Consider the following 6,784-nt stretch of genomic DNA (forward strand, 5'->3'; position numbering starts at 1 on the left):
TAAATCGTTGCTTTCACCCACCGCTGTATAGCTGTTAGAAATTACCTAACTCTCGCGTGACATTCGTTCCTCCGACTTCTCGTGTGAATGCGCCATTGCACTTGCGTCACTGTTGCATCAACTATTGGCAGGAAGCGATAATTAAAATTAAAGTTTTAATTATCTGTTTATTTTTACACAAACCTATCGATTTGCTTCAGAAGACCAGCAATAGCCAGCAACTCGATGGCACCTGTTCACTTACATTGTATGTACAAAAAGAGCTGAAATATGCTTAAAAACTTAGGTTCTGCTGAAGAGGGAAAGTAATCTGGGAAGGCTTAATGATAAGTAAATCACGAGAGGATTTTCATTGTTGAGTGAATTAACCATTGAACACTCTTTTATGCATCTGTCTTTGCAGTAGTATGTTATCATATATTACAATAACAGAGTGTAATCGGCACAGATTATGGCAGTGTATAGCGTGTTAGTGCATTAGTGTTATGAATTTAAAATGTAATCAAGAAACTTAAACATTTTCTACGCATATAAACTCAGCAAAAAAAGAAACATCCTCTCACATTCAACTGCTTTTATTTCCAGCAAACTTAACATGTGTAAATATTTGTATGAACATAAAAAGATTCAACAACTGAGACATAAACTGAACAAGTTTCACTGACACATGACGAACAGAAATGGAATAATGAGTCCCTGAACAAAGGGGGGGGGGTGGTCAATATCAAAAGTAACAGTCAGTATCTGGTGTGGACACCAGCTGTGTTAAGTACTGCAGTGCATCTCCTCCTCATGGACTGCACCAGATTTGCCAGTTCTTGCTGTGGGATGTTACCCCTCTCTTCCACCAAGGCATTTTCAAGTTCCTGGACATTTCTGGGGGGAATGGCCCTAGCCCTCACCCTTCAATCCCAACAGGTCCCAGACTGCTCAATGGGATTGAGGTCCGGGCTCTTTGCTGGCCATGGCAGAACACTGACATTCCTGTCTTGCAGGAATCACGCACAGAACGAGCAGTATGGCTGGTGGCATTGTCATGCTGGAGGGTCATGTCGGGATGAGCCTGCAGGAAAGGTACCTCATGAGGGAGGAGTATGTCTTCCCTGTAACACACAGCATTGAGATTGCCTGCAATGACAACATGCTCAGTCCGATGATGCTGTGACATACCGGCCCAGACCATGACAGACCCTCCACCTCCGAATGAATCCCGCTCCAGAGTGCAGGCCTTGGTGTAACATTCATTCCTTTGACAAAAAACGCGAGTCCGACCATCACCCCTAGTGAGACATAACCATGACTTGTCAGTGAATAGGACTTTTCGCCAGTCCTGTTTGGTCCAGCGAAGGTGGGTTTGTGCCCCCAAACATCATTGTTGCCAGTGATGTTTGGTAAGGACTTGCCAACAGGCCTACAAGCCCTCAGTCCTGTCTCTGCGGACAGTCTGAGCACTGAAGGAGGGATTGTGCATTCCTGGTGTAACTCGGGCAGTTGTTGTTGCCATCCTGTACCTGTCCCGCAGGTGTGATGTTCGGATGTACTGATCTCGTGCAGGTGTTGTAACACGTGGTCGTGCCACTGCGAGGATGATCAGCTGTCATTCCTGTCTCCCTGTAGCACTGTCTTAGGCGTCTCACAGTACAGACATTGCAGTTTATTGCCCTGGCCACATCTGCAGTCCTTATGCCCCCCTGCAGCATGCCTATGGCACGTTCACGCAGGTGAGCAGGCACCCTAGGCATCTTTCTTCTGGTGTTTTTCAGAGTCAGTAGAAAAGTCTCTTTAGTGTCTTAAGTTATTTTAACTGTGACCTTAATTCCCTATCATCTGTAAACAGTTAATGTTTTTAATGACCGTTCCACAGGTGCATGTGCATTAATTGTTTATGGTTCATTGAACAAGCATGGAAAACATTGTTTAAACCCTTTCCAATAAATATCTCTTGAGTTTATTTGGATTTTATAAAATTATTTTTAAAATACAGTATCCTGAAAAAAGTTTCTTTTTTTTGCGGAGTTTATATATTACTGCAAGTCATCATCAAGTGGTTAAAACAGCGTCTTTTACTGATCTTGTGGGAATTCTGCTCGTAGAATGAGGCACAAAGTCATTGATAACACATTTTTAAGGTTTTACATGTAGCGTTCTCATATTTAAATGCTCCTGTAAATGCCTCCCAAAGTGGTGTGGCCGGTGTCTGAATGTTCGCAAATAGTATACCATTCCTTGGCTGTTTAGAACTTCTTTTTACCCCTGAACGAAGAACAAAGAACAACTTCTCTGGAAGTATATTGGAGCCTTTAATCTAGACGTAAACTGAGTGTATCCGAGTCCCGAAAAATGCTAGGAACACTATTCCATAGTTTAGGAGCCAAATAAGAAAAGGATGTACCTGTTGTGGATTTTGATATTCTAGGTATTATTAACAGGCCAGAATTTTGTGATTGTTGTGAATGTGATGGATTATAGCGTGATAGATCCATCACATTCAAGTTTGTTGAAATACTTTGGAATTTTTAAATTAATACAAAATGTAACAGGTAGCCAATGTAGCGATGATAAAATGGGTTTAATGTGATCATATTTCTTGGATCTAGTCTGCTCTATAGCTGCTGCATTTTGAACCAATTTAAGTTTATTTCTTGAAGACATCGTCCCAGTAATGCATTACAGTAATCAAGTCTTGAGGTCATGAACACATGAATTTGTTTTTCAGCATCAGAGAGCATGTGTCATAACTTAGCAATATTTCTGAGATGGAAGAATGTTGTTCTACAAATATTGGAAATGTGATTTTCAAAGGACAGTTTGCTATCAAATATAACACGTTCTTCACTGTAGAAGACGACGTGACAGTACATCCATCGAAAGACAAATAATTTTAGCAGCTTATTTTTACTGTTTTTTGGTCCAATAATTTGTACCTCTGTTTTGTCGGAATGTAGTAGGACATTTCTAGCCATCCAATCTTTGATATCATTGATACACTCTGCTAACTTGGAGAATTGGGAAATTTCATTGGCAAAACATTAAGCTTTTAATGGTCTCTTGGTCAGGAAATTAGCAAGAGTTTAACAAATGCACTCCTGGTGCACTTCTGTGTCACCATTTACAACTTCTTGTATGCAAAGTTAAAATCATGATAATGAATAAAATGTTTGATATAAAATTCGAAATAACAAATGTCTCGGGGTACAACATTTCCCAAAAATATATTCTGGGATGGTTTTTATTTATTTATTTATTTATTTATGTATTTTTTAAGATTAGTCATTAGATGGTGATCTGCCATACCTGATGCAGCCCGTCAAAGGCCTGATAACAAGCTCATAAATGGAACCAGGCATGATAGAGCAGTAGGATATCTTCAATATGCAGTGCTGTGTGTGCCAAGGTAAAAAGAGTGAGAAAATCTGCTCCACAAAAATGCAAAATATCACGTTGCTGTTAGAAACCGCATAGCTGGTCTGTGTCAGGCCAAATGTAGCTATTCTGAAGTTTACAAGACCGGAAAGGCAGAGAAGATCCCTGTTTTTCTATTAAGAGAATAGGTCAGCGCTTTGAAACAACAGGTGATGTGGCCAGTAAGAACGGATATGGAAGGCCCAAAGCCTCTTCATGCAGGCATGACCACCTGCTGAAATGTACAGATCTCAAAGATGGGGAAAAAAGCTTACAAAAACTGTCAGCAGAATTCAAGACCTCAGAAAACAAGACTATTTCGAGAAGAAAAATAACCAGAAGGTTACCTAATGCAGGTTTTGTGTCTAGAAGATGTGTTAAAAACCCATTGCTGTCTCAGAAAAACATCAAAGACCAAATTAAGTTTGAAATATGGAAATTTTGATTCAGAGTGATTCAGCAGAGTTGTGTGGGGTGATGAATCACAATTTGTCTTGCATGGTGATGCTCCAGAGCAATGTCTTTGAAGATTCGGTGAGAAATGCAATAGTGAATGCATTTCTACCACAGTGAAGCATGGAGGAAGAGGTGTCATGGTGTGGTAAGCCTTTTCAGCTGGTTGTACTGGTGAGCTGCTTCAGTGTGAAAGTCAATTAATGATTTGGAGTAGGTAAATATTGCCGAATGGCTTGCGTCCCACAATTAAGAAGTTGTTTTCTAAAGAGGAAATATCAGATGTTATTTTTCAACAAGACAATGCTTCTGCCCACACTGCAAAGACCACCAAGATGTGGCTTGAGAACAAGCCCATAAGGCTCATGATTTGGCCTGGTCAGAGTCCAGATTTGAATGGGAAACATTTTTCAACTACTCATCCAATGTTTGAAGCCATCAACATTGAGTGGAACAACATTGACTCTTCTTTCTGTAAAAAGCTGTCTGCAAGTTTACCTAAAGGCTTAAACATTTAAAGAAATCAAAAGGGAACAACTATCCTATACATAGTTACTTTATTTGTGTGGGTTAACCTCCTCGTGGTTGCTATAATGTGGTTCTCGCTCTCGGTGGGGCACGTGGTGAGTTGTGCGTGGATGCCGCGGAGAATAGCGTGAAAACCTCCACACACGCCAAGTCTCCGCAGTAATGCACTCAAAAAGCCACGATAAGATGCGCGAATTGACAGTCTCAGACGCGGAGGCAACTGAGATTCGTCCTCCGCCACCAAGTCACTATGCCACCACGTGGACCTAGTACGCATTGGGAATTGGGCATGCCAAATTGGGGAGAAAATCTGAAAAAAAGAGAAGAGGTTCTGAGATTAAAGGAAACACCTCTTTAAGGAGCTTAGTAGGTATTGGATCTAGCATGCATGTTGTTGCTTTTGAAAGGTTGTAAAAAAATTGCCACCACAACAGCCTTAGTGCAGAATGGGATAGAGTGGAACTAAAATCAGCGCAGCACACGTGACACCAAAATATAAATATTAAGCATTCTCTATTAAATTAATTCCATATCGAAATTGGATACATCATCCTATCCTTAATATTATATAATATAATAATAGCTGTTAGGGGTGTAACATTTCTAATTTCTCACGGTTCGGTTTGTATCACGGTTTTAAGGTCACGGTTTCGGTGGATTACTGCCAAATCCAAAGAATACTCTATTTGGTAAACACTTCAACAGGTTTGCCCTTAATAAAAATCATGGTTTTACAACAGTAACCATAGTTTAACCATGGCATTTGTAGTAAAATCATAGTAACCAAAAAATTAACATGGTTACTGACATAGTTACAATATATAGTAAAATCATGGTCACTATGTAGAAACTACAGTATTACTGTTATAAAACCATGGTTAATTGTATCTAAACCATGACTTCTGCTCAGATGGTTACTTCTGGTTCATGGTTACTACAATATTACTATAGTAAAACCATGGTTAATTTTCATACATAATAATCAACATTTAAAATGAATACTTGGACTTTAATGCTATATGCATCAACATAAAGTGCATTTTAGACTTAACATATTCAACATTTTGGAATCTGTACATCACTGTAGAAGGAATAAAGGAATAACCTTGCTATTAAAATGGATACAAGAAGGGATGTTGTGATGATGCTGCTCGAGTATTTTAATAATACGTGGAAATCCCACATATGGCAATGAACACCCCAAGCGCTTTAGTTATTGTTTCATGTCTGTCAGAGTGTCTGCTTAAAAATGAAAGTGAGTGTGTGCTATTTTGGCTCACCTATGGCCCAGACCCCGGCCGCAGTGCCAGTGCTTACCGAACTGTGGTTGGCGAACTGTATGGTTCGTTTTTTTTCCAAGAACCATTACACCCCTAATAGCTATTCAGGTTGACTGGGTTCTAAAATGAACAGTGTAAATGTAAAATGGACCAAGACTAATGTTGACCTAAAAGATTATTTTATAATATGATTCCAAGTTCATTTGTATTAAATTACTGAAGGTGTATGGAGTACACATACCTTAAGTATGACAAAATAATCCGAATAATTGTGAAAGCCCTAAAAAATAAACAAAATAAAAAATAAAATCATGACAACCCAAATTATAGTATTAATCTTTAACAAGTCCAAGTAATGAATGTAAAAATCTAAATGAAATAAGCACTGTTGAAGTCTCACAAGTCAGAAGAACAACAAAATGGATTTAGCACGTGTTCTACATTTCAATGTAAATACTTGTAAATAGTACAAGTGAAGTAAACTATAAACATGTAACAAAAATATAAATGCAACATAATATATGCAGTTTCAAGACATTCATTGATGGAATAGACTGAATTTGAACATGATTGAAAAGCTTCAATGTGACCAATTTGATGAAAATCTAATGATAAAATTTCATTTATAAAATTAATATTTTCGAGTTGTTCCTACAAGGGTTACCTAGAAGGTTCCTTTAAATTTAGTTGAGAGAGAATTTCGTTCATATATAAGCAAAAAGGACATTGTAACAGAAATGTATCGATATTGAATCGGAATCGAATTGGGAAATCTGTATCAACACCCAGCCCTGCTGTAAACTGTAGGCTTTTTCAATGAAATGGGAATAAAACGAACAACATATTGACACTTTTTGTATTGTCTGATCAATGCTTAACTCATCTGCCACAATAATGCAATAAACAGTATGTCAATCTTTCGAAGGTTATAATTTTCATCATGCAACATTGTTGTCTCTTTTCCTCATCAGTTCTATTAATAATGTCTGGGCTGTCTAGCTGTTGGAGGTTTGACTTCTGCTTTAAACTCTCAGCAGAATATTCTCTGTAGAATTTAGATGGACCACATATGTTTTGCGGTGTAAGCGGGTTCTGCGATTTCGAGGGACGCTTGTTGCGAG

General features: G+C 38.6%; 2 protein-coding genes across 5 annotated transcripts in view; both read left to right on the forward strand.

The window, feature by feature from the left end:
• Positions 1-6,784, forward strand: part of LOC127420185 (zinc finger protein 271-like) — a gene marked incomplete at its 5' end in the record, with an annotated part of 180,940 nt that overhangs the window by 51,183 nt on the left and 122,973 nt on the right.
• The window catches only part of LOC127419876 (zinc finger protein OZF-like), a 200,693-nt gene that overhangs the window by 13,555 nt on the left and 180,354 nt on the right, over positions 1-6,784 (forward strand). The gene's annotated exons all lie outside the window — the stretch shown is intronic.

The sequence above is a fragment of the Myxocyprinus asiaticus genome, chromosome 29 (genome assembly GCF_019703515.2).
Source record: "Myxocyprinus asiaticus isolate MX2 ecotype Aquarium Trade chromosome 29, UBuf_Myxa_2, whole genome shotgun sequence".
NCBI lineage: Eukaryota > Metazoa > Chordata > Actinopteri > Cypriniformes > Catostomidae > Myxocyprinus > Myxocyprinus asiaticus.